The following is a 25007-nucleotide window of genomic DNA, read 5'->3' on the forward strand; positions in this document are numbered from 1 at the left end:
TGTAATTCTAATTTAATGTTAGAAAAATCGAGAAAAGAGCAAAAATGCGCAAAAAAAATTGGACAAGCCAAAGCTCAAGAAAACAGGACAGTCGTTAGACACGACCTCGTAAAAAGGAAAAACATTTAGCAGAGCGTGGTTTCGATCCACGGACCTCTGGGTTATGGGCCCAGCACGCTTCCACTGCGCCACTCTGCTCATTGGACGTAGATTTGATGAAGGACTGAAATCTAACTTCATACATATTCTAATGTTTTAATCAGAAAATATTTACTTAGCTGAATTGTAATTCTAATTTAATGTTAGAAAAATCGAGAAAAGAGCAAAAATGCGCAAAAAAAATTGGACAAGCCAAAGCTCAAGAAAACAGGACAGTCGTTAGACACGACCTCGTAAAAAGGAAAAACATTTAGCAGAGCGTGGTTTCGATCCACGGACCTCTGGGTTATGGGCCCAGCACGCTTCCACTGCGCCACTCTGCTCATTGGACGTAGATTTGATGAAGGACTGAAATCTAACTTCATACATATTCTAATGTTTTAATCAGAAAATATTTACTTAGCTGAATTGTAATTCTAATTTAATGTTAGAAAAATCGAGAAAAGAGCAAAAATGCGCAAAAAAAATTGGACAAGCCAAAGCTCAAGAAAACAGGACAGTCGTTAGACACGACCTCGTAAAAAGGAAAAACATTTAGCAGAGCGTGGTTTCGATCCACGGACCTCTGGGTTATGGGCCCAGCACGCTTCCACTGCGCCACTCTGCTCATTGGACGTAGATTTGATGAAGGACTGAAATCTAACTTCATACATATTCTAATGTTTTAATCAGAAAATATTTACTTAGCTGAATTGTAATTCTAATTTAATGTTAGAAAAATCGAGAAAAGAGCAAAAATGCGCAAAAAAAATTGGACAAGCCAAAGCTCAAGAAAACAGGACAGTCGTTAGACACGACCTCGTAAAAAGGAAAAACATTTAGCAGAGCGTGGTTTCGATCCACGGACCTCTGGGTTATGGGCCCAGCACGCTTCCACTGCGCCACTCTGCTCATTGGACGTAGATTTGATGAAGGACTGAAATCTAACTTCATACATATTCTAATGTTTTAATCAGAAAATATTTACTTAGCTGAATTGTAATTCTAATTTAATGTTAGAAAAATCGAGAAAAGAGCAAAAATGCGCAAAAAAAATTGGACAAGCCAAAGCTCAAGAAAACAGGACAGTCGTTAGACACGACCTCGTAAAAAGGAAAAACATTTAGCAGAGCGTGGTTTCGATCCACGGACCTCTGGGTTATGGGCCCAGCACGCTTCCACTGCGCCACTCTGCTCATTGGACGTAGATTTGATGAAGGACTGAAATCTAACTTCATACATATTCTAATGTTTTAATCAGAAAATATTTACTTAGCTGAATTGTAATTCTAATTTAATGTTAGAAAAATCGAGAAAAGAGCAAAAATGCGCAAAAAAAATTGGACAAGCCAAAGCTCAAGAAAACAGGACAGTCGTTAGACACGACCTCGTAAAAAGGAAAAACATTTAGCAGAGCGTGGTTTCGATCCACGGACCTCTGGGTTATGGGCCCAGCACGCTTCCACTGCGCCACTCTGCTCACTGGACGTAGATTTGATGAAGGACTGAAATCTAACTTCATACATATTCTAATGTTTTAATCAGAAAATATTTACTTAGCTGAATTGTAATTCTAATTTAATGTTAGAAAAATCGAGAAAAGAGCAAAAATGCGCAAAAAAAATTGGACAAGCCAAAGCTCAAGAAAACAGGACAGTCGTTAGACACGACCTCGTAAAAAGGAAAAACATTTAGCAGAGCGTGGTTTCGATCCACGGACCTCTGGGTTATGGGCCCAGCACGCTTCCACTGCGCCACTCTGCTCATTGGACGTAGATTTGATGAAGGACTGAAATCTAACTTCATACATATTCTAATGTTTTAATCAGAAAATATTTACTTAGCTGAATTGTAATTCTAATTTAATGTTAGAAAAATCGAGAAAAGAGCAAAAATGCGCAAAAAAAATTGGACAAGCCAAAGCTCAAGAAAACAGGACAGTCGTTAGACACGACCTCGTAAAAAGGAAAAACATTTAGCAGAGCGTGGTTTCGATCCACGGACCTCTGGGTTATGGGCCCAGCACGCTTCCACTGCGCCACTCTGCTCATTGGACGTAGATTTGATGAAGGACTGAAATCTAACTTCATACATATTCTAATGTTTTAATCAGAAAATATTTACTTAGCTGAATTGTAATTCTAATTTAATGTTAGAAAAATCGAGAAAAGAGCAAAAATGCGCAAAAAAAATTGGACAAGCCAAAGCTCAAGAAAACAGGACAGTCGTTAGACACGACCTCGTAAAAAGGAAAAACATTTAGCAGAGCGTGGTTTCGATCCACGGACCTCTGGGTTATGGGCCCAGCACGCTTCCACTGCGCCACTCTGCTCATTGGACGTAGATTTGATGAAGGACTGAAATCTAACTTCATACATATTCTAATGTTTTAATCAGAAAATATTTACTTAGCTGAATTGTAATTCTAATTTAATGTTAGAAAAATCGAGAAAAGAGCAAAAATGCGCAAAAAAAATTGGACAAGCCAAAGCTCAAGAAAACAGGACAGTCGTTAGACACGACCTCGTAAAAAGGAAAAACATTTAGCAGAGCGTGGTTTCGATCCACGGACCTCTGGGTTATGGGCCCAGCACGCTTCCACTGCGCCACTCTGCTCATTGGACGTAGATTTGATGAAGGACTGAAATCTAACTTCATACATATTCTAATGTTTTAATCAGAAAATATTTACTTAGCTGAATTGTAATTCTAATTTAATGTTAGAAAAATCGAGAAAAGAGCAAAAATGCGCAAAAAAAATTGGACAAGCCAAAGCTCAAGAAAACAGGACAGTCGTTAGACACGACCTCGTAAAAAGGAAAAACATTTAGCAGAGCGTGGTTTCGATCCACGGACCTCTGGGTTATGGGCCCAGCACGCTTCCACTGCGCCACTCTGCTCATTGGACGTAGATTTGATGAAGGACTGAAATCTAACTTCATACATATTCTAATGTTTTAATCAGAAAATATTTACTTAGCTGAATTGTAATTCTAATTTAATGTTAGAAAAATCGAGAAAAGAGCAAAAATGCGCAAAAAAAATTGGACAAGCCAAAGCTCAAGAAAACAGGACAGTCGTTAGACACGACCTCGTAAAAAGGAAAAACATTTAGCAGAGCGTGGTTTCGATCCACGGACCTCTGGGTTATGGGCCCAGCACGCTTCCACTGCGCCACTCTGCTCATTGGACGTAGATTTGATGAAGGACTGAAATCTAACTTCATACATATTCTAATGTTTTAATCAGAAAATATTTACTTAGCTGAATTGTAATTCTAATTTAATGTTAGAAAAATCGAGAAAAGAGCAAAAATGCGCAAAAAAAATTGGACAAGCCAAAGCTCAAGAAAACAGGACAGTCGTTAGACACGACCTCGTAAAAAGGAAAAACATTTAGCAGAGCGTGGTTTCGATCCACGGACCTCTGGGTTATGGGCCCAGCACGCTTCCACTGCGCCACTCTGCTCACTGGACGTAGATTTGATGAAGGACTGAAATCTAACTTCATACATATTCTAATGTTTTAATCAGAAAATATTTACTTAGCTGAATTGTAATTCTAATTTAATGTTAGAAAAATCGAGAAAAGAGCAAAAATGCGCAAAAAAAATTGGACAAGCCAAAGCTCAAGAAAACAGGACAGTCGTTAGACACGACCTCGTAAAAAGGAAAAACATTTAGCAGAGCGTGGTTTCGATCCACGGACCTCTGGGTTATGGGCCCAGCACGCTTCCACTGCGCCACTCTGCTCATTGGACGTAGATTTGATGAAGGACTGAAATCTAACTTCATACATATTCTAATGTTTTAATCAGAAAATATTTACTTAGCTGAATTGTAATTCTAATTTAATGTTAGAAAAATCGAGAAAAGAGCAAAAATGCGCAAAAAAAATTGGACAAGCCAAAGCTCAAGAAAACAGGACAGTCGTTAGACACGACCTCGTAAAAAGGAAAAACATTTAGCAGAGCGTGGTTTCGATCCACGGACCTCTGGGTTATGGGCCCAGCACGCTTCCACTGCGCCACTCTGCTCATTGGACGTAGATTTGATGAAGGACTGAAATCTAACTTCATACATATTCTAATGTTTTAATCAGAAAATATTTACTTAGCTGAATTGTAATTCTAATTTAATGTTAGAAAAATCGAGAAAAGAGCAAAAATGCGCAAAAAAAATTGGACAAGCCAAAGCTCAAGAAAACAGGACAGTCGTTAGACACGACCTCGTAAAAAGGAAAAACATTTAGCAGAGCGTGGTTTCGATCCACGGACCTCTGGGTTATGGGCCCAGCACGCTTCCACTGCGCCACTCTGCTCATTGGACGTAGATTTGATGAAGGACTGAAATCTAACTTCATACATATTCTAATGTTTTAATCAGAAAATATTTACTTAGCTGAATTGTAATTCTAATTTAATGTTAGAAAAATCGAGAAAAGAGCAAAAATGCGCAAAAAAAATTGGACAAGCCAAAGCTCAAGAAAACAGGACAGTCGTTAGACACGACCTCGTAAAAAGGAAAAACATTTAGCAGAGCGTGGTTTCGATCCACGGACCTCTGGGTTATGGGCCCAGCACGCTTCCACTGCGCCACTCTGCTCATTGGACGTAGATTTGATGAAGGACTGAAATCTAACTTCATACATATTCTAATGTTTTAATCAGAAAATATTTACTTAGCTGAATTGTAATTCTAATTTAATGTTAGAAAAATCGAGAAAAGAGCAAAAATGCGCAAAAAAAATTGGACAAGCCAAAGCTCAAGAAAACAGGACAGTCGTTAGACACGACCTCGTAAAAAGGAAAAACATTTAGCAGAGCGTGGTTTCGATCCACGGACCTCTGGGTTATGGGCCCAGCACGCTTCCACTGCGCCACTCTGCTCATTGGACGTAGATTTGATGAAGGACTGAAATCTAACTTCATACATATTCTAATGTTTTAATCAGAAAATATTTACTTAGCTGAATTGTAATTCTAATTTAATGTTAGAAAAATCGAGAAAAGAGCAAAAATGCGCAAAAAAAATTGGACAAGCCAAAGCTCAAGAAAACAGGACAGTCGTTAGACACGACCTCGTAAAAAGGAAAAACATTTAGCAGAGCGTGGTTTCGATCCACGGACCTCTGGGTTATGGGCCCAGCACGCTTCCACTGCGCCACTCTGCTCATTGGACGTAGATTTGATGAAGGACTGAAATCTAACTTCATACATATTCTAATGTTTTAATCAGAAAATATTTACTTAGCTGAATTGTAATTCTAATTTAATGTTAGAAAAATCGAGAAAAGAGCAAAAATGCGCAAAAAAAATTGGACAAGCCAAAGCTCAAGAAAACAGGACAGTCGTTAGACACGACCTCGTAAAAAGGAAAAACATTTAGCAGAGCGTGGTTTCGATCCACGGACCTCTGGGTTATGGGCCCAGCACGCTTCCACTGCGCCACTCTGCTCATCTGGACGTAGATTTGATGAAGGACTGAAATCTAACTTCATACATATTCTAATGTTTTAATCAGAAAATATTTACTTAGCTGAATTGTAATTCTAATTTAATGTTAGAAAAATCGAGAAAAGAGCAAAAATGCGCAAAAAAAATTGGACAAGCCAAAGCTCAAGAAAACAGGACAGTCGTTAGACACGACCTCGTAAAAAGGAAAAACATTTAGCAGAGCGTGGTTTCGATCCACGGACCTCTGGGTTATGGGCCCAGCACGCTTCCACTGCGCCACTCTGCTCATTGGACGTAGATTTGATGAAGGACTGAAATCTAACTTCATACATATTCTAATGTTTTAATCAGAAAATATTTACTTAGCTGAATTGTAATTCTAATTTAATGTTAGAAAAATCGAGAAAAGAGCAAAAATGCGCAAAAAAAATTGGACAAGCCAAAGCTCAAGAAAACAGGACAGTCGTTAGACACGACCTCGTAAAAAGGAAAAACATTTAGCAGAGCGTGGTTTCGATCCACGGACCTCTGGGTTATGGGCCCAGCACGCTTCCACTGCGCCACTCTGCTCATTGGACGTAGATTTGATGAAGGACTGAAATCTAACTTCATACATATTCTAATGTTTTAATCAGAAAATATTTACTTAGCTGAATTGTAATTCTAATTTAATGTTAGAAAAATCGAGAAAAGAGCAAAAATGCGCAAAAAAAATTGGACAAGCCAAAGCTCAAGAAAACAGGACAGTCGTTAGACACGACCTCGTAAAAAGGAAAAACATTTAGCAGAGCGTGGTTTCGATCCACGGACCTCTGAGTTACGGGCCCAGCACGCTTCCACTACGCCACTCTGCTCTTTGGACGTAGATTTGATGAAGGACTAAAATCTAATTTCATACATATTCGAATGTTTTAATTAGAAAATATTTACTTAGCTGAATTGTAATTCTAGTTCCCTCTTAGAAAAATCGAGAAAAGAGCAAAAATGCGCAAAAAAATTGGACATGCGAAAGCTCGAGAATACATTACAGTCGTTTTACACGACCTCGTAAAAAGGAAAAACATTTAACAGAGCGTGGTTTCGATCAACGAACCCCTGAGTTACGGACCCAGCACGCTTCCACTGGGCCACTCTGCTCGTTAAACGCAGATTTGATGAAGGACTAAAATCTAGTTTCATACATATTCGAATGTTTTAATCAGGCAATATTTACTTAACTGAATTGTAATTCTCATTTCCTCTTAGAAAAATCGAGAAAAGAGCAAAAATGACCAAAACAATTGGACAAGGGAAAGCTCAAGAAAACAGGATAGTCGTTAGACACGACCTCGTAAAAAGGAAAAACATTTAGCAGAGCGCGGTTTCGATCCACGGATCTCTGGGTTATGGGCCCAGCACGCTTCCACTGCGCCACTCTGCTCAGATGACGCATTTTTGATAAAGGAATAAAACTCAATTTCACAAATATTCAAGTCTAGCTTACTATCCGGCATTGCCCGGATGCTTTTCAATGCAACATATCTTTTGGATTATCAAATGAATGAATTCTATCTAAATGAGCGTAAAAAAAATACATTCACACCGCTTTCTAGGCTCAAATCTTCAAAATACTTTATATAACATAGAAAATCAATCATTTGCCGAAAAAATAACATCAACTTAAAGCGAAAAAGTATGAGGAATATTGTTTGGGCTGTGTAGTGTCCACTGTTACATTGTCTGAGGTTGAATCAGACGGGCGGTACATAAATTGTCTTAATACAAAGACAAATGATTGTCTTTTAAACGTTTTGTGGGACAATCTTTTACATGATGCTTCGAAACAAAAGCGTTGTGCCGACTCTGTAGGTTTTGCTTTCCCCAAGACTTAAAAAAATGCAACAGTACTTTGGACTGAACATTTTATTCGGAAATAAATCATTGAATGTTTCCTTAAAAAGAGTCGTGAGCTTACAAAAAAAAAAAAAGGCAATCCCTATTATCAGGCAAAAATATAAACAAAATAGTCTTCTTGGACACAGTTATAATATTTTCAGATTAATTTAAAATCATCCACAATGTCCAAAAGCTAAACAGATAGTCCACCATACGGAAAATAAAGAATTCATTTAGTATTGTTAATAGAGCGATAACACTTCGTTTTACGGATTTTCCGGCGGTGTTTTTCGAATGAAGGTATCAAGTGATACGTTATTTTGTATATTTTCAGGCAAGCACATTTCGCAGAAAAAGTTTGCTTACTATAAAAAACTTTACAAAATGTGTCTGCTTGCTCTTAACATGAAGATTTAGTGCCAAACTATAGAGTAAAATCGGATAAGTGTAACTTTCCTAAAAAGACGCACGTCAGCTACATTTTATTTTCTTATATTGACGATTTACGTCAAATTTCTATTTTCGTAGGTAAAAATGATAGTTAGAGAGTAAAATTAATGTCTTGTAACGATTTGAAATTTGTCAAGATTTAAGTTCTAGTTCAAATTTTTAAAATCTTATGCTTGCCGTAAATGTTATACATGATATCTCACACTGATGCAGGTAGAGAGAACACGTATTTAAGTTTGCTGCTTTAAACAAATTATTCCTTAGCGAACACCAAAATTTTAATTTATTGAGACAGTCGTCGTGAGTGGTGGGAATGGGTCTACTGACTACATTACAGTTGTTATTTTAAGTTATGTAAAACAATAAAAATGGAAGTAGGTGGACGTGAACTTATTGAACGAACTATTTAAAATCCGTCAATTAAACTGCGTTATAGAGAAAGAAGTAGGCGTGCGCATTTTGGTCACTATCCGCGTTAGATTTTTTAAAACAATTATTTGCAGGCCATGAAATTAAAAATAAACGTCTTATTTCTATCTACAACGGTATAATAGACAAATCTTTTGTTTATATTTTACTGAATCTTGTTGCATATTTTGTTCCCCTTATCCACAGCTTAAAAGCAAACGAAATGTATTTCATGTTTTGAAACGTAGCTTAAAAATTTTAAACTTAAATGATTCAAATTTTTCTGGTCCATAAATTTAACCCAAATCTTTCTCCTAAATATTGTTATTAGTCCCCCTCCCAGCAGCAAGAAGAATTACATTTTTGAGTGAAACCAACTAAGTAAGTAATATAAAGCTATCTATATCGAAAATAGTTACACCTCAAATGCATTTACAGCACTTAATCGACTGCTCTTATGACTTGTTGCTCGTGATAGAAAACGGAAATCTCACTGAAGATTGCAATCTCTTGAAGTTTAAGAAAGGTACATTGTGGTTACATGTGAGATACAAAGTGTTTCACCTTATCCCTATACTGTTAAAGAGAGTTTAAGCTATTTACAGTGATAATTTTCCATATATATCTCACAGCACTTCTTCAATGACGGTTGAAATGCTTAGTGGTAGCTATAAACTTCCAATAATTTTCGATTGTTTGCAACAGAGATAAGCAGATTCGTATTCGTAAATCCGAATCCGAATTTGATTCACAGCACCTTAACGTGCCAATCCGAATACGAATACATTCGTATTCACAAGTGTGAATTCGAATAGATTCATGTTTGCTAGTGTGAATCCGAATACGAAATTCGGATACATACCTATGAATCCGAATCCGAATCTATTCGGATTCAGACATATGAATCCAAATCATTTCTGATTCACATCGATGAATACGAATCCATTTGGATTCACACTTGGATTCACTGAAAAATTCAATTTAGAAGACCAATATAAATAAATGAATGTTTCTTTGTACCTCGTTACAGTTCAAGTTTTGGGTGTTAGCGAGTTTTTGGATGTATATTTATTGGTGTCAAACTAAGTAATTGACCCGAAAATGAACTTCCTACTATTTGGAGCCCCAAGTCGAATACTACTGGACCCAGGTTTTAGAAGTCCATTAAAAGTTAAAAATCATGATTTTTATGGTCATGAACACTAAAAATTTTCGCTATATTTTTGTACAGTCAAGTGCCCATACTTGGAACAGTTTTGAACTTTTACCTCTAGTAGCATATTAATCATACGTTTTCCATTCGAACGAAGTATTCTATTTTCAGGATGTGCCTTACTACGTCCCTTCAAGACAAGGTATAAGTGTGTAGATTTCTCTTTAAAAATAAAACAAAAAAAAATGTTCATTCTCCCAAGTTAGGGACTTCCTTAGGGGGTTCGTGATAACGAATTCTTCTCTAGCAGATATAAGACTAGCTTTGAATTCTTCCACAGTATCAGTGGAGTGGTATCGCTGTAAATGGCGTATTAAATTCGAAGAATTTAAAATGTTTACCTGAACTTCTTTAGTTTTTGAGGGAACATTCGCATGACATTTTAAACATAAAGCTCGAACAGATTTATGAGAGGCTCTCTGTAGGGAAATAGCATCGGCATTATCACTCACAGGCTTGAAAAAAGCACCACTTAGTGCTGATCTAAGCAAAAATCGTAATTTCTGAAAAGGTTCGCATTCCGAATTCAAAGAATTGTCCTCGGAATAATAAGTAATCTTCCTAAAAGAAACAAAAAAAATCAGATTGTTATTAAATAAATGTAATTGAAACCGAAGAAAAATATAAAAAAATCATAGTAGCAAGTAACATTAAAAAAGAAAAAACTTGCAAAACATATATATATATGAAACGAGCTTGCCTTTCAATGAAATTAAAAATAATAAATTAAATTGGACATGTACCTATTAAGAGTTAAGCTTAGAGTGGTTCAAAAAAACTTTTTTTAGCTAGAATCCAGGACACACCCTATTTTTTTTTTTTTTTTTTTTTTCAGACTTACTAATAGTATTATGCTGTAAAAGTTACAGTTTCTTACTGAAATTTTAAGAGGGTGCTCAGTTTAACATTAGTCGTAGCATGGGAAATGTCACAAAGTTGGAAACATTCAATTTCCTTAGCTGTGTTTTTGTAAATATTTTATTTTTGCAATGTATATGCATATTACTTTTGTATATTATAATATGTAGCATTGTTATTTCAGTTCAATGTAATTTTTAACGCCCCTCCCCATACTTACGATGTTTGGGGGAGGGAGTTAAGCACTCTCTTTCAATTGAAATAAGAAGTCAAAATTCTTCCGGTATATTATTATCCACAAGTCTAAAAATATTGAGGGGTGTCCTGTTATCTATCAGAAACTTTTTTTTACATGTATTTTTGAACCACCCTAGTTAAGCTATTTACTTATTCACTAAAAAATAAACATACAATCCTTCTCAACTTACAGTAAGTCAAAACAGTGAGAAAAAAAATATGCATGCGTTTTATAAGATAAGAATTCTAAAAAAAGTCTTCTTTTCAGTCCTTGATGAGTTTTATTAAAATATTTAAAATACAAGAAGCATATGGTTATAGTGCCTAGAAAGAGTAGTGTGCCGACCGGCGCTTTTTTCCCCACGATTCTTGAAGACAAATTGTATGAAAACCGCTAGATGGCAGTGCGGTCGAGATGTACGTTCAATTTCGCGGTGTTTATATTAGTAGACGCGGGATTTTGTTACAATTTAGTTCCGCGTTTCTCTTTTTTACCTTTATTTCGTGAATATTTCATGAAACAGCATTTAAGGCTTTTAATGAAGACATCAAAGTTGAACATTGGAGGAAATAAAGCTTCATCTTGTTTCGTACCAGGGTGCAAAAGTGGGTACAAAACATGCAAGGAAAAAGTTGCGCTTTTTAAAGCTCCAGCAGATGAAGAAAAACTAAAGTGGAACTCGTTAATTCCCAGGTTAGATAAAGTTTTTGATAAATATTGCTCAATTTGTGCTCTGCATTTCGAAAAACATTTTATTGAAGCTCATTTTAAGCATATTATAAATGGTGAGGAAGTTTTGATTCCTCGCGGAAAAACTTTTTTTAAAGATGAGGCAATTCCGACAATTTTCCCCAAGTCTGCCAACATACTTTACTAAAAAATTACCAAAGAAAAGGTCCATCAGGAATTATGCAGTTAAGAAAAATGTTCCCTGTTAGAGAAAAATAAAATTTGATCTTTCCGCAGATGAAACTGAAATAACCAAGTATAAATCTATTATAAATGAAATTGTTCATATATTAATTTGCCTAACGAATATTGGGTTTGTATGAAATTTAAAGATCTCCAAATATTGTAGTTTTTGTATGTAATGAAAATTATGTGGAAAATAATATTGACGATAAAAAGATCATTATTGAAGTAGACACAAAGACAAGGATGTTTTCAAAACAAAATTTTACACAATTGACTGAAAATTTGATACTTATATTTTAAGACAAATGTATTATCAATCGAGATGGCTTAGGGCGGAGTTTGTTGTTGTTTTTAATGCCACTTGGGAGACTCAAGCCCCATTCATGTAGCCAGCATGAGTTTAAAGCAGAATGGAGCGACTCCTGAGTCGATGAGGCCTCTAAATGAGAAAGAGCCCGATTTGGACACGGTATATGGTAGCATCACCTCTACAGTCTAGCCTTTTAAAATCCTGTACGAAATTGATAATAATTTTTGTTATCGTCCCCCGTTATCGAGATAAAAGGTATTTAAGTCTCCCGAAATTTTAAGAAAAGTGGCAAATTTAAACACTTGGCGAGGGATTGAAGGTACCAGTTTTATTATTAGTAGAGAAATAAGAGACGCGCAGTTATTGAATACTTAGGGGCCATTCTTTAATTACATAAGTATGATTTTGGCAATTTTTGATCCCCCTCCCCCCATGTAAGGGTACGTAAGATTTTTCACCCCCCCCCCATTCTTACGTAAGATTCCATTTCGTTTTTCAAAATGAGAAAATAACAAATCTTGGAATCGTTACATCACTGGAATCGTTATTAAATTCACAATATTAAATTTAACTTTTTGCGTAAATAAATAGTTACTGAAAAGTTGGAATCTAAACTGAATGTTTTTTCTATTTTTTTAAAATGTAATATTAATTAAAAATAAAACATGCCATACATAATGCGACTCTTTTATTATATTTTACACTATTCATTCTTTGTAAAACAAATAAAAAACATCTTATCCTAACACGTTTTTTTAACTTCCATACGCAAATGGAACATAATCTCTGCCAAATCACTTGTTGACCGCGCAATTTCTAATGTGAAATACCGACTTGAAAAATATTACGTAAGAATGAGTTTGACCCCCCCCCCTAAAGGTACGTAGAGGCTTTTCCAACCCCCCTCCCCCTCGGGATCCTTACATATTTAATGAATGGCCCCTTATAGTCTACTATTTTCATTGAAGATAAATTAGCATAAGGTAATTTTATGTTCTTCAAAAAATAAATGAACACCCATGTAACAAATAGCACTTATTACAGAATTTGTCTTTTGCGCAGAAATAAGTTCAATCCGCAAAAACGGGGCTTTTAAACTGCGAAATGAGCATGCAATCGCTGATTTAAAACGAGTCTGATTGAGGAGCATAACGTACACCTCGAGCGCAGCGCCATCTGGTTTTTCATCAGATCTGACCTCACTTTTTCCCCGTCGATCGGCACACTACTCTTTCTAGGCACTATAATATGGTTTCCTTTTTTTCTTCTTGCATTTTATTTCAGGTGTTATTTTTCCAAAAAAAAAGGAAAATAATTCGATGTTCTACGCTATTTTTATTCTTTCTCAGTTTATGTACTTCCATATTATTTCCTCTTTTTTCTTTAGAAAAAAGAAAGGTGTTATTTATTTTGAGTGTTAAAAAATTTCTGGGAAATACATCCATATGGATATGTGACTTTATATTGTAGCAAGATTTTATCAAGCTCAGATGTGTAATTATTTTTTACTGATTTCTGAATAACTCAAACATAGATTTTATGAATTTTTAACCATATATAGGAAAAGAATTATCTAATTTAACATCTAACTTGGGCATTTTAACTTGGTAATACCAAATACTGTATTTAAATAAATTTAAATTTCAAAAATTCTATTTAAATTAAAAAAATCCGATTTAAATTTAAAAAACCGTGTTTTTATATACATATTTTTAAAAATCCTGATTCTTTTCAACCCTGTTATGAAGTAAGATCCAACAATTTAAACACTATTTTATAATCTGTTTAATAAAATATGCAGAGTTTTTGTTGTTCTTGAGTACTGATTAAAAATTTCCTGATTTATCTGTTGAAAATTACTGTATTCTGTCAGTGCATTATGTTTTTATACATCATTCATTAAAACTTTTTATACAGTTTAACCTAAAATTATTTGAGAAAAATTCCCAGAAGATTCCATCGTTATTTCCATTTGAAATTGTATTTGAGGAAAAATATCAGTAATTTGACGCAGTGAAAAACATTTATCGCCGCATGAATTTTCATTACGTTTCATAAAGAAACTACCGTTCTCTCTCAAACCGGTCTCCGTGCTTGGTCATGGCTAGCGGCCCTTTATACTGAGAGATGCGACACAGGCGTACTGCGCGCTGATTGGTCACTGGCAAAAACCGTCCAACGCTCAAGTTCCCGTCCATAGGATTTGCATTGCGCGCAACACGCGCTCAAAGAAAAAAGGTGGATTCCTTTTAAAATACGGAAAACTATGCAATTTAATTTTTGGTTTTACATTCTTTGATGTGTTGGTTACCTATATCTTGCCTTCACTAAGGAGAAAATTTCCCCAGGAATTTCTGAAAAATTGTTTTGTTTTGCCAGGCTTACGTTCAAGGTTTTGTTTCTTGTATCCTAAGCGATATTTTCGACTTTGATGGCAAACCAATACATTTAGGATATACTTTAATGTGTTAACTTACTTTCTCTCGAAATTCATAGTGTTTTCTTTCCTGTAATATTAGTTTTAATGCTGGATTTTTCGATTCATGAAAAAAGCATGCTTTGGCGACATTCGGGATTTAAACACGCGCCAATCAGGTTACTGTACTCAATGTTAAAAAGTTTGTATTTACAAACAAACAAAGCTGGATAATTGAAGGATTCTCTTTTACGTGATTTATATAATAAAGTTGTTGCTTTAAAACCATTAGCAAGTGTACGTTTGACCTTTTTTTTTTTAATTTTTAAATCTGATAGCGTGAACTTTTGAATCAATTGGCTTCTACATTCTAAAAACGTTTTAGTTCTTTTTATTCCCTCCTGTTTTCGCAGGGTTTGCTGCTATATTAGTACATATAAATCCGACGTTTATTTTAAAATTATCATGATCTCTTATAATTTCGATATTTATTTTTGGAAACACGATGCTTGCAGTATCGTATATAAATATTACTTAGTTCCCACTCAGCAGAACTGGTCGGCGAGACGTCCCATACTGGTCGCATGTTTGACGTCTGGAGGGCGCTTCAATATGATGCCCACAGGACGCCTCTAATTTTATTTTTAGTAAAATTTAGCGCTGAAAATGAGTCAAAAGATGATAAAATTGTCGAAAATGGATGAAAAACGTATATTTTCCTTCAAAAAAGTTTAATTAAAACCGTGTTTTTCCAGTTTGGTCTTATAGCGTCAGTTTAGTCAGTCCCTGGGACGACATAACAGTGACCATTTGAGGACCCTTTTACTCAACCCGGGTTCCAGCCCTCCACCCTGGTCCCTGGGTCGTCCTGGCGACGGACTTCATGCCGTCTATGCGACGCCGAACCTTTTTACACTTACACTTCATCAAGATATTCCGCGTAAAAATATACTCCTTAGCAAGAAAAAAATAAATAAATTATTGAAAGGTTTAAAATCGCGTCTTTTTGTTTCGAAACACATTGTAACGAAGAAACATGGATAAAATAAAGAAAAAATTTAAGCTTCCAACGGTAATTTTATTTTTGATTCTATTTCGAGATATTCATGCGCGGCATTGTGAACCAGCGTTGTCTCTCTGAGCTCCCGCTCGCCGTTCGGCCATGTTTTTGCCATGGAGCTATGAGTAATAAGGAGACGACATGAGCGAAATACGCTGAAGCCGTTTCGGAAGCTTAGTTAACTGTTCTTTTGACTGGCAGCCATCTTGTGGTGTTCAAAACATTGAAAGACTGCATTTCATAACATGGTGTGTTTCTGATGTTCAGGAGTTGAACATGACAAGTTGTTCAGCTTATAACTGCACAAGTCGACCTACAAAGAAAGAAAGTGGAGCGAAGTGGTGTGTTTTATTTAGCGGGGAAAATTTCTTTGCTCCTTTTAAAATTTACAATATCTGTAATAATAACAAATCAATAGCTATATACTAGAAATAATTAATGAGTGCTACTGGTAAAATGTTTTTTAATTGAGCAAAATAAACAACAAAATTTTTAACATAATAAAAGTGTATATATTATAAGTAGCTATGAAAATTATAAAAATGCAACTTACAATTTATAATGCTATCAAGTCTTTTTTTTTTCGTACCTTTTTTGTACAATCTTTTTTCAAGAAGTCCATTTACGGTATATACTCGCGTATAGGTCGACCCCCTACTTCTAGAAGAAAAATCGTGAAAAAATCGAAAACCCGCGTATAAGTCGAGTCTCTATTTTTTGGAAAAACGGTAGCGTTTTGCCGCTAATTTTGAGTTTAAACGTTATAAAATGGAGGAAAATGAAATGCAATGAACATTTTTATGTTAAAAAACGTCCGATTTTTATTCTTTTGCACCAAAAGGGTTCACTTTTTGCAATTGCGATTTTTATAAATGGTTCGATTTCGCTGTTACGATTTTTTTACTTGATGCTTTTATTTTGATTTTATATCGACAAAATTTTATGCTGTAGCCATAGTATATATTATTTTTTAAAAAAATGAGCAATAATTCGCGACTATTTGGAAAATTCGCGAAAACAGCGATCCCCGCACTTTTTGCGTAGTTACTGTAATTATTTATTCTTTATTCCCACTCAGACCATGTAAAATCATAGCAGAATGTTTAAGTATTCACTTCTTTAGCATCTGCTTAAAAGGGATGGACCAAAATCGGGAAAATGATCACGTTTTTGAGTGTTTTTTTCAAAGAAAAAAATCGGTAAAATTTTTCGGAAATTCTGACCCGCGTATAAGTCGACCTCCAACTTTAAACATCATTTTTTGTAATAAATTTCTCGACTTATTCGCGAGTATATACGGTAGTGGATTACTTGCTCAAGGTCTTGGGAGCTCTTTTATCACCATTTTTTTAACCTTCTCGTCTGTAATGTTTATATTCTTTTGCGTTATTTAATTTATAATTAACCGACATTTATTCAATTATTATTTTTTTTTTGTAATGGCAGCAACAGTGACAGTAGAAATTAGAATGATAAAAATGTTTTGATGGAATGAATGTTTTTCTCACCCGTTGTATGGCGCAATCTATCATTTTTTATTTTATGTCAATGTAATTGCCCTTAATTTATTTTTTGTATATTTAAAATTTTTCTCAGCAAAAATACTTCTGAAAGCTGATCAATATTATTCTATTATCCGAGGGCTTCTTAACGTTATCTATGGGTAAAAATTTGGTTCTAGGATTTTTTGTTCGTATAAGCGGAGCATTCGTTTATCCTTTACCTAATTAAGCAGGCTGACAGTATTTTCCTTAATCCTAAAGTACAAGTGCTGTCCAAGAAGTATCTGACCTTACTGTTTTTGTGTGAAAAGTGTAAATAAAACTATTTTTGTTTATAATATATTTAAACTCATTTCACAGCAATAGGGAAGTATCAACCTATCAAATATTCCAATTTTAACTATTGCACATTGTTGACAGGCTTACAAAGCACAAAAATTCACCATGGCCGGATTTTTAAAACCAACGATTGATTTTTTATGAATTTTTTAAAGAGCGATGCGCAAAAAAGAGGTGTGGCCTAAAACGTCAGCAGCTGACGTCATTTCCCTGTTCCGATCAGAGCTCCATTTCCATGCCGTGTTGCGCCTACCAGGAGGTGAATAGCACTGTCTTTTTCAGCCTTTTTAAAGCATTTAACCAGCATTTTTTCCATCATGGGGCTAGGATTCACGAAAGGTCAATCCAATAACCTTCCTCAAGTAAAGTCATTCATGGTGTTTGACTTTTTTCGAAAGGAAGAGAGATTTAATGTCCTAGAAGTACGGGGAGTGAGACAACAAAGTTTCACCATTGTTATTCTTTAAAATTGTACGTACATATCCGTCTATGTTTGCAGTTCATATTATTCGCATTAGTTTCCCTTATCAAGATTGATCATTTCCATTTGTGTGTCGATGGTTTTTTTATCTGAATATATAAATTACAATGTAAGAGCGCTATTCCAGTTCTTACTTGGCGGCTTTTAATGAGGCGCGCATTTTGTAACAACCCTACTGCAAGTGATTCCAGTACTAAGTTTTAGAGCAGTTTTTGCATGAAAATTTTTCGCTTTGTTGGCAATAAAAGTTGATCTGCTTTTATTTTTTGTGGAAAATTGTTTTAAATCCACTAATACATGTTAATTATCCTTGAGTTTTTGTGCAACTTAGCAAAAAAAGGAAAAATATATTTTTTTGCTCTTTTGATAAAAATAATAAATTTGAAAATGGTGTTCATTTCATAAAATAAGTACCTTTTTGCAGGTGAGAAAGGTCTTGCATATATAGAAACGCTTCTGGTGATAAACTGAAAATGTATTTTTAAATCATCAATTTGTAATAGTTAAAATTTGAAGATAGTTTGAATGTTAAAAAGAAAGTATTAATAGTTTTTGCATTGTTATTAAAATGAAAATAGTAATGCATCTATTACTTTCTATTTAAGTTTATTGTGCAGGGTTTAAATTCCTTTGTTTACTTGCATTTTTTTAAAAATATCTCATATGCTTATTAAACATTTATTTATGAACAGTTGTGAACATATATTTCAAACTGTATTTCTCACTTGACATAGTTTTTAATTAAAATGAAGTGCAAATTTTCATTTTCAAATTTTAATTAATAAACACACTTGAAAACACTTCTTTCGAAGATCCTGCTGGGACGGAACAATAACAAATCGCTTGTGAGGAGTTTTTTTAGATGTAGATACGCATCCAGGAACGAAGCAATACTTGTAATTGATTCTACTAGCCATGACAAAGAAAATCAAATTAAAAACAATCGCAGAATGCATTAAACCCTACAGACAGCAAAGGATTTTCACTAGCCTTTTATGCGCGCTGCTGTTAGAAAGCTCTTGTTTTCCCGCGCCTTCCCCCAAAGATCGCAAAGCACTTCTTTGTCCTAGCCAACCCCGCCGCCTCGCAGCGCGGCAGTGACGTCAGTCAAAGGACTTACAAGCAAATGACGTCACTCGCGCGTGAACTTTAAAAAATTATTTTAAAAAAAAGTATTAGTCGTATCGTAAAAATTTTTCGCAGATGATGTTCATGTATGTTACTCTATCAAATAAAAATAAAATTAGAAAATCGAATACTTCCCTATTGTTCAGTTTTTGTTATTGTTCTGAATCCTTTTATTTATACTTCTGTGGTACAATGCTTTTACGCAAGTCCTTTTTATGTCGAAGTGGAATATTATAAGGGTTTTATTTCCTGTACGTTTTCAAAAAGTAATGTTGTCCTTGATTCAAACATTGTAAAATATTGTACTCCCTTTATTTTTTGGAATAAATATTCAAAAACACATTTTGTTGCTCTGGAATGTGCTTTTCAAAACTGAAAAATATATTTTATATTGATACAAGTAATATCCAGAGAAAAAAAATTAAACATTTGTAAAATATAATTAAATTTAATATTGATATTTTTCTAAATTTACCACTATTATATTTTGAGTATTCGCAACTCCAACGAACTATAGGGGGCACTGAAGTCACTGTCTAATGGCGGAATTGAAAACTAAAACAAACACACATGGTAACGAAGAAAATGCTAAAAGTGTTGTGATTTTTGTTCGTACGTATGATTTTTTCGCTTTATTCTTTTTAAATTAATTTTCAAAGTCTTGTTGATATTCTGACCCACGTAGAAAGAAATGAGAATTCAAGAAGCATTACTAAACGTCAAACATTAATGCAAAGTACGTAGTTCATAGTTCTAAGCAGCCATTTTCACGATGTTGAATTCGATATTTATCAATTCTTGATAAAACTAAATAATAATTGTAGCCTGACAAGAATAACAATTAATGCTAGAAAATTTAATATGACATTACAAATTATTACCAAAAGAAGATGATACTTCTTTGCTTTGCTTTGGCTAGCACTTGTTTTCCATTTGTAGCTGAGTTATTTCTCTTGAATTCCCGAATCGGTTAATTTAAAAATTTTCTGTTTCGATTTTTCTAATTTCTGAGTTACGATTTAATTGTGTCATGTTATGCAAATCATCAACAAAATTCTCACGGATATATGGTGGTAGTTTTCTTTTCAGTTGATTGACAATTATTTCTTTTTACTTATCGAATTCTGTAATCTTACTACCATTTTATTCCACTCATGATAAAAATTGAAAATGGTTTAACTAAAAACGCGAAATCTCGCCAAGGCTACTTTGCTCGCACAATACCAAAACTATAACCCTAAACAAATTTGGCGATACCTTTCAGCTGAGAATAAAAGGAATAAAGTAAATTCTTTCTCGGTTAAACATTTTTCATTTTGTTCTATGATAATATATTCAAGAAAATATTTTGCATACTGTCCATTCCAACTAAATGCTGCTGTAAAATATGGTAAGTTTAATTAATTTAAGATTAAAAAAAAACCCCATATTCTTACAAATTCATACAAAACAATAAAATTTTTTACCTTGTATAACGTTATCCAAGTTTGTTATTCCAGTATTTTCGCTTTTACCAATTATTAAGGAAATAATGAAAACTAACATTATTTTGAGAAGCTCGAGAATACTACTAAGTGACAAATTAATTTCTGTAGCTGAAGGCTACAGAAATCGAACTAAGACACATCGATTGCGTTAATAAATACTCAGAACAAACTGCCTGTGTTTACGTCAACAGACACACATGGAACGCTTCATTTGCAGTTTTGTAAATCACCGCAAGGTAGCGTATTCGAGCGCTGGAGTTCCGAATTTCAGTAAAAAGCTTTCATGACATGATGAAAAATCTGTTTAATACAAAGCATATGATTCTTGTCAAATTTAATTTAAATGACATATTAGTGCACTTTAAATTGGTAAAAAAAGAGGAAAATAAACAAATTGGCCTTATAGCATATGCCTTTTTCTAATCTTCACTAGCTTTGTTTTTTTTTTTTTTTTTTTTTGTATAAAAAATATATTTTACAATAGGAAAGAGCTGGCAATTTTATTTGCCCACTTTCTGGTAAAGTATTTCGAAAACTGGTCCCGAGACCATCTACAATTATAGTTAACAAAAAATGTATAAACTTCAATCTCTTCGATTGATGATTTCTCAAAAATAAATTTATGAGCATACTCTAAATTTTTTAACAACAATTTATGCTTGGAGCAGTATTAATAAGTTTATCTTTTCCAATGTGTACAAAAATGCACACAATATAGCAACAAAGTATGGAATTTTTCTGCACACCCATTTTATATCTATGTGCAACAAAATCCCTCATTGTTTTCATAAAAAAAGTTCCTTAATCCAGTGACTACTTATTGAAAAAAATATTGTGCAGACACAAAAAAAAGAAAAAAAAATGTGGTAAAAGAGAGATAATTTAAATAAAAATGGTCAAGTGAGGAAAAACACCTAGGACAAAATCAATATAATGAAAGAGGGTTAGACTAAAAAAATTCAGAACTAATAAAATTAAAAAAATTCAGGGAGATTTCCAGGGTTTAAGTTAAAAAATGATTTAAATCATTGACACCCAGGTAATATTTTTGTTATGTAATCCTAAAGTATTCAGTAAATAAATATTTGTAATATTCATTTTGATTTGCATCTTCCCTTTTAAAAAAATAAATTGGGAATAAGTAATTCAAATCAAGTGGAAAAGGCTCTATTCATTTTCTTATTCCCATCTTTCAATTATGTTTAAAGCTCTTTTTGAGAACATTTACTTAATGCAAATTATTTCGTTGGTTTTAGTTAATTTTACTTTACATAATACTTGATGAATGAAGTATTCAAATATCCAGTGGTTTAAATTTATTTCAAACACGATACGTAAAGGATTTGTTCGAAAAAAAGTCACCGTTCTTTATATAAGAGCCTTGAAATTATTACTAGACGGTTGGAAATAAATTTTATACCCTGCTTTTAGCATTATTTTTGATAAAACCTCCTTCGCTCTGAAAAAAAAACACACACACACCCTATACCAAAACAGAATATATGCACAGTAACAGCATTTTAATTCTTGAATTAATTGAAGAGCTCTTATTCTTAGAGCAACGATTTTCCACCATTTCTTTTCATTAAACTGACGGGAAAAAACCCTGGATTATTGCTCTTCAGAAAACCATAAATTATCTATTATTGTTCAAAAGCAAAGGCATTGAGTCAACCAGCGCATCGAGTCGAAAGCGTACGATGAAAGCCACAAGATGGCCGCGAATCTTCGCGGTTGCTTCACTTCCACTGCGGAGTTTCAGTGGTGATGTCTTCTCCTTACTACTCATAGCTCCATGGTTTTTGCAAGCATGAAAGGTAAGTAAAAATATTTTCTTGTTTATTACGTATAGAAATGCAATAAGAACGTTGTGTGCATCTTTTCTTAAAGATGTTTGTTTAAGAGTAATCCTTAACGTCACCGAAAGAAAAAAAGCAAACTTTTAATGTATATTCGTGTGCGTTTTTACTTAAAATGTAGTGTTAACTATATGATGTGTTCCATTGTTTGTCCGTTGTGTTTGTGGCAGTTTAGTGTAAATGTTTACAGGAATACTTTCTTGAAGTATTGAAAAGCATTATGTTTTTACTTCCTTTTACGAAAAAGGAAGTATTGTATTCGCGAAAAAATTTTCACTCAAAAATCGCCCTTAATTTCCATTTTGCTCACCCCCAAATGAATGTTGAGTTTTTTTTTTCGATTCGACCACATGCGGAAAAGTGCCTAAGAATGTATAGACACGCGAAATATCCATTTTGACCATCACCGAGGTAATTACAACGACTTTTCTCGTGACGTCTGTATGTATGTGCGTATGTATCTCGCATAACTCAAAAATGGTATGTCCTAGAAAGTTGAAATTTGGTACATAGACTCGTAGTGGGGTCTAGTTGTGCACCTCCCCTTTTGGTTGCTTTCGGATGTTCCTAAGGGGGTCTTTTGCACCTTTTTGGGGGGAAATCATTGTTAATTTCGATGTAAACTCAAGTGGCGTTATAATTTGTCGGACACTTGGCGATATATCGCCAGTCTTTTGGTCGCCAAGTTTTGTCGCCAACTTGGCGACAAATTTGGCGGAGTTTTTTTTTTTTTTTTCGGTTTCAATTTGGCCATTGTTGGTGATATTTAGAGAATAAATATTGAATCACATTAAAATAGCGAATAATGGGGAAATGACATTAAATTGGAGTAAAAGGAAGTCATGTGATTCACACATCAGCTCGTTTTGTTTTGTTTTCTGCGTGTCCCTGCAGCATGTGAAAAAAAAAAAAAAAAAGGGTGCTCGTTACGGAATGTAAATACACAATCATGCCGATACTTTGACTGTTGCAGATTCTGTTGATACTAAATTTAACAACGATATTTTTTTTATGGTATGAAATTAGACAGTTGTGATTAACATTAATATAATGTGTTTTATTGCAAGCAAATTCGTATACTCTGTATTATAATGCAAGCAGATGATGTATAAAAATAATGATTTTATTGTTTTTCAAAGCTGAAAATTATTTTTCTTTATCTCATGCTTGGTTTTCTCCTTAAAGATGTTTATGTCATGATTCTGTAAGTTTATTCCCTTAAAGTATTACACCAAATTTCTAAGAGTAAATAAACCTGAAAAGATTTTGCTGTTATGCATCGTTTTATTACTTTATTGCATTCAACTGTTTTAAATTTTTCAGGATGATTTACTTCCTTTTTATTTTTGTCATTCGCAAAAAAAAAAAAATCATGTATAGTTTTTAATTTACTAATGCAATGGTCATGCTCTTTTTCTGGAGAATTTCTTCAGTAATATTTACATAAAGTTTGTCTGCGAGGTCACCAAGAGCCATTGAAATTTTAGGAGTCTTAGTCTGTTTTTTTTAGGAGAAGAGGGAGGCTTGCCATCGTTCTTATGGACTTGACCAGCGCTGACAAGATTCCATGCCACCCTAATCGAAAACTGGTTGACTGGGCATGGTTCGGAATCAGAGTCGTGTTACGATTTTTATGGGGATGCCTGTCCCAAGCTAACAACCCAGCCAAAAATCGACTGCAGTTAAACTGCAAAAAAACTGGTGGTATTTGGAACCGAGCAACTGCAGTTCAACAAAGCATTAATCTACAGTTCAACTGCAATACGGAGGTTCAAAAAGACTGAACTTTTTGAACTGCAGTTTTTCGGTTCCAAGTACCACCAGAATTTTAAAATAAAAAAACAGCAGTATTTTTACAGTCTAACTGAAATTTTCCGAACTGCAGTTTTTCAGTTCCAAATAACACCAGAATTTAAAAATATATATCTGCAGATTAACTGCAGTTCAATTGCAGTTCATTTTCTGCTGTTCTCTGGTTCCAAATACCACCAGAATTTCATAAAATGAAAACAGCAGTTTTTCTTGAGTTTAAAAAAAAAAAGACTGAAAAAACGTTACCCATCAAATTAAAAATATTAGTGAACAATTAATAACAAATAGGATTAATGCGATAGAAATCCCAAACCACTTCAAAATTAAAGCTTAGACAATTCTTTAATAGAAATGCCTAAATTGACTACAGATAGATGTGCCTAGTGCGTTTTATAAAACATCTAATTAAAACTTGAACTCTTCCTCCGAAATACAAATTAAGATTTTATTAATTTGGAGGACATTAAAATTGAAATTTTCCAGCCTAATTTTGCACAAAAATACATTGCTATGATTATGAAAGTAGTACAAAAACTTTCGAGACACAATAACAAATAGAACTGTTTGTAAGAATAAAAAAATCATGAAATTTGTCGAAATCGACCACGTGGTGCGAAGTAATTAAGTTAATTAGACTGGTTAATATTAAGATATCATAACACAATTTTTTTCATGGCTAGATATTGATAACATGAATATTCGCTCAAAGTTTTAAGTCAATCGGTGAAAAAATAAAAATTACAAAAATTAAAATTTTCCAATAAGGTATTAAATTTTCAAGCTAACCCTAATCTGCTATGCACTAATTAAATAAAAGTTAATTACACAAATAATAACAGGTGAATTTTCAAGTGTCTTACCTTTTTGTAAACCGGAGTCATATTTCAGTCCTTTCGCATTGGATTTTGAACGATGAAACTTAAAATTGCACTAATAAATTGATTTCGAAGCGGAGCAAAAAATAGCGCGCTTTCAGGGCTAAAGTGGTTACCTTCCTTCGTAGTTCTTTGCTGGGGAACCCCGCGGCGCGGCTAGTAGTTCGGCCCCGACCGCGGTGTTCCGG

General features: G+C 34.1%; 23 non-coding genes across 23 annotated transcripts; all 23 read right to left on the minus strand.

Annotated features, from left to right (window-relative positions):
• Positions 1–126: 126 nt before the first annotated feature.
• Trnam-cau (transfer RNA methionine (anticodon CAU)) lies at positions 127–198 on the minus strand. The gene has a single exon. It is a non-coding gene; the product is annotated as a tRNA-Met (tRNA).
• Positions 199–410: 212 nt separating this feature from the next.
• On the minus strand, positions 411–482 carry Trnam-cau (transfer RNA methionine (anticodon CAU)). Its single transcript has one exon. It is a non-coding gene; the product is annotated as a tRNA-Met (tRNA).
• Positions 483–694: 212 nt separating this feature from the next.
• Positions 695–766, minus strand: Trnam-cau (transfer RNA methionine (anticodon CAU)). The gene has a single exon. It is a non-coding gene; the product is annotated as a tRNA-Met (tRNA).
• A 212-nt stretch (positions 767–978) lies between these two features.
• Positions 979–1050, minus strand: Trnam-cau (transfer RNA methionine (anticodon CAU)). Its single transcript has one exon. It is a non-coding gene; the product is annotated as a tRNA-Met (tRNA).
• A 212-nt stretch (positions 1051–1262) lies between these two features.
• On the minus strand, positions 1263–1334 carry Trnam-cau (transfer RNA methionine (anticodon CAU)). The gene has a single exon. It is a non-coding gene; the product is annotated as a tRNA-Met (tRNA).
• Positions 1335–1546: 212 nt separating this feature from the next.
• Trnam-cau (transfer RNA methionine (anticodon CAU)) lies at positions 1547–1618 on the minus strand. The gene has a single exon. It is a non-coding gene; the product is annotated as a tRNA-Met (tRNA).
• Positions 1619–1830: 212 nt separating this feature from the next.
• On the minus strand, positions 1831–1902 carry Trnam-cau (transfer RNA methionine (anticodon CAU)). Its single transcript has one exon. It is a non-coding gene; the product is annotated as a tRNA-Met (tRNA).
• Positions 1903–2114: 212 nt separating this feature from the next.
• On the minus strand, positions 2115–2186 carry Trnam-cau (transfer RNA methionine (anticodon CAU)). Its single transcript has one exon. It is a non-coding gene; the product is annotated as a tRNA-Met (tRNA).
• Positions 2187–2398: 212 nt separating this feature from the next.
• On the minus strand, positions 2399–2470 carry Trnam-cau (transfer RNA methionine (anticodon CAU)). The gene has a single exon. It is a non-coding gene; the product is annotated as a tRNA-Met (tRNA).
• A 212-nt stretch (positions 2471–2682) lies between these two features.
• Positions 2683–2754, minus strand: Trnam-cau (transfer RNA methionine (anticodon CAU)). Its single transcript has one exon. It is a non-coding gene; the product is annotated as a tRNA-Met (tRNA).
• A 212-nt stretch (positions 2755–2966) lies between these two features.
• Trnam-cau (transfer RNA methionine (anticodon CAU)) lies at positions 2967–3038 on the minus strand. Its single transcript has one exon. It is a non-coding gene; the product is annotated as a tRNA-Met (tRNA).
• Positions 3039–3250: 212 nt separating this feature from the next.
• Positions 3251–3322, minus strand: Trnam-cau (transfer RNA methionine (anticodon CAU)). Its single transcript has one exon. It is a non-coding gene; the product is annotated as a tRNA-Met (tRNA).
• A 212-nt stretch (positions 3323–3534) lies between these two features.
• Trnam-cau (transfer RNA methionine (anticodon CAU)) lies at positions 3535–3606 on the minus strand. Its single transcript has one exon. It is a non-coding gene; the product is annotated as a tRNA-Met (tRNA).
• A 212-nt stretch (positions 3607–3818) lies between these two features.
• On the minus strand, positions 3819–3890 carry Trnam-cau (transfer RNA methionine (anticodon CAU)). Its single transcript has one exon. It is a non-coding gene; the product is annotated as a tRNA-Met (tRNA).
• Positions 3891–4102: 212 nt separating this feature from the next.
• Positions 4103–4174, minus strand: Trnam-cau (transfer RNA methionine (anticodon CAU)). Its single transcript has one exon. It is a non-coding gene; the product is annotated as a tRNA-Met (tRNA).
• Positions 4175–4386: 212 nt separating this feature from the next.
• On the minus strand, positions 4387–4458 carry Trnam-cau (transfer RNA methionine (anticodon CAU)). Its single transcript has one exon. It is a non-coding gene; the product is annotated as a tRNA-Met (tRNA).
• A 212-nt stretch (positions 4459–4670) lies between these two features.
• Trnam-cau (transfer RNA methionine (anticodon CAU)) lies at positions 4671–4742 on the minus strand. The gene has a single exon. It is a non-coding gene; the product is annotated as a tRNA-Met (tRNA).
• A 212-nt stretch (positions 4743–4954) lies between these two features.
• On the minus strand, positions 4955–5026 carry Trnam-cau (transfer RNA methionine (anticodon CAU)). Its single transcript has one exon. It is a non-coding gene; the product is annotated as a tRNA-Met (tRNA).
• Positions 5027–5238: 212 nt separating this feature from the next.
• On the minus strand, positions 5239–5310 carry Trnam-cau (transfer RNA methionine (anticodon CAU)). Its single transcript has one exon. It is a non-coding gene; the product is annotated as a tRNA-Met (tRNA).
• A 212-nt stretch (positions 5311–5522) lies between these two features.
• On the minus strand, positions 5523–5594 carry Trnam-cau (transfer RNA methionine (anticodon CAU)). Its single transcript has one exon. It is a non-coding gene; the product is annotated as a tRNA-Met (tRNA).
• Positions 5595–5807: 213 nt separating this feature from the next.
• Positions 5808–5879, minus strand: Trnam-cau (transfer RNA methionine (anticodon CAU)). Its single transcript has one exon. It is a non-coding gene; the product is annotated as a tRNA-Met (tRNA).
• A 212-nt stretch (positions 5880–6091) lies between these two features.
• Trnam-cau (transfer RNA methionine (anticodon CAU)) lies at positions 6092–6163 on the minus strand. Its single transcript has one exon. It is a non-coding gene; the product is annotated as a tRNA-Met (tRNA).
• Positions 6164–6375: 212 nt separating this feature from the next.
• Positions 6376–6447, minus strand: Trnat-cgu (transfer RNA threonine (anticodon CGU)). The gene has a single exon. It is a non-coding gene; the product is annotated as a tRNA-Thr (tRNA).
• Between the last annotated feature and the right edge of the window lie 18560 nt (positions 6448–25007).

This window comes from Uloborus diversus, chromosome 6, assembly GCF_026930045.1.
Source record: "Uloborus diversus isolate 005 chromosome 6, Udiv.v.3.1, whole genome shotgun sequence".
In the NCBI taxonomy this organism is placed as follows: Eukaryota; Metazoa; Arthropoda; class Arachnida; order Araneae; family Uloboridae; genus Uloborus; species Uloborus diversus.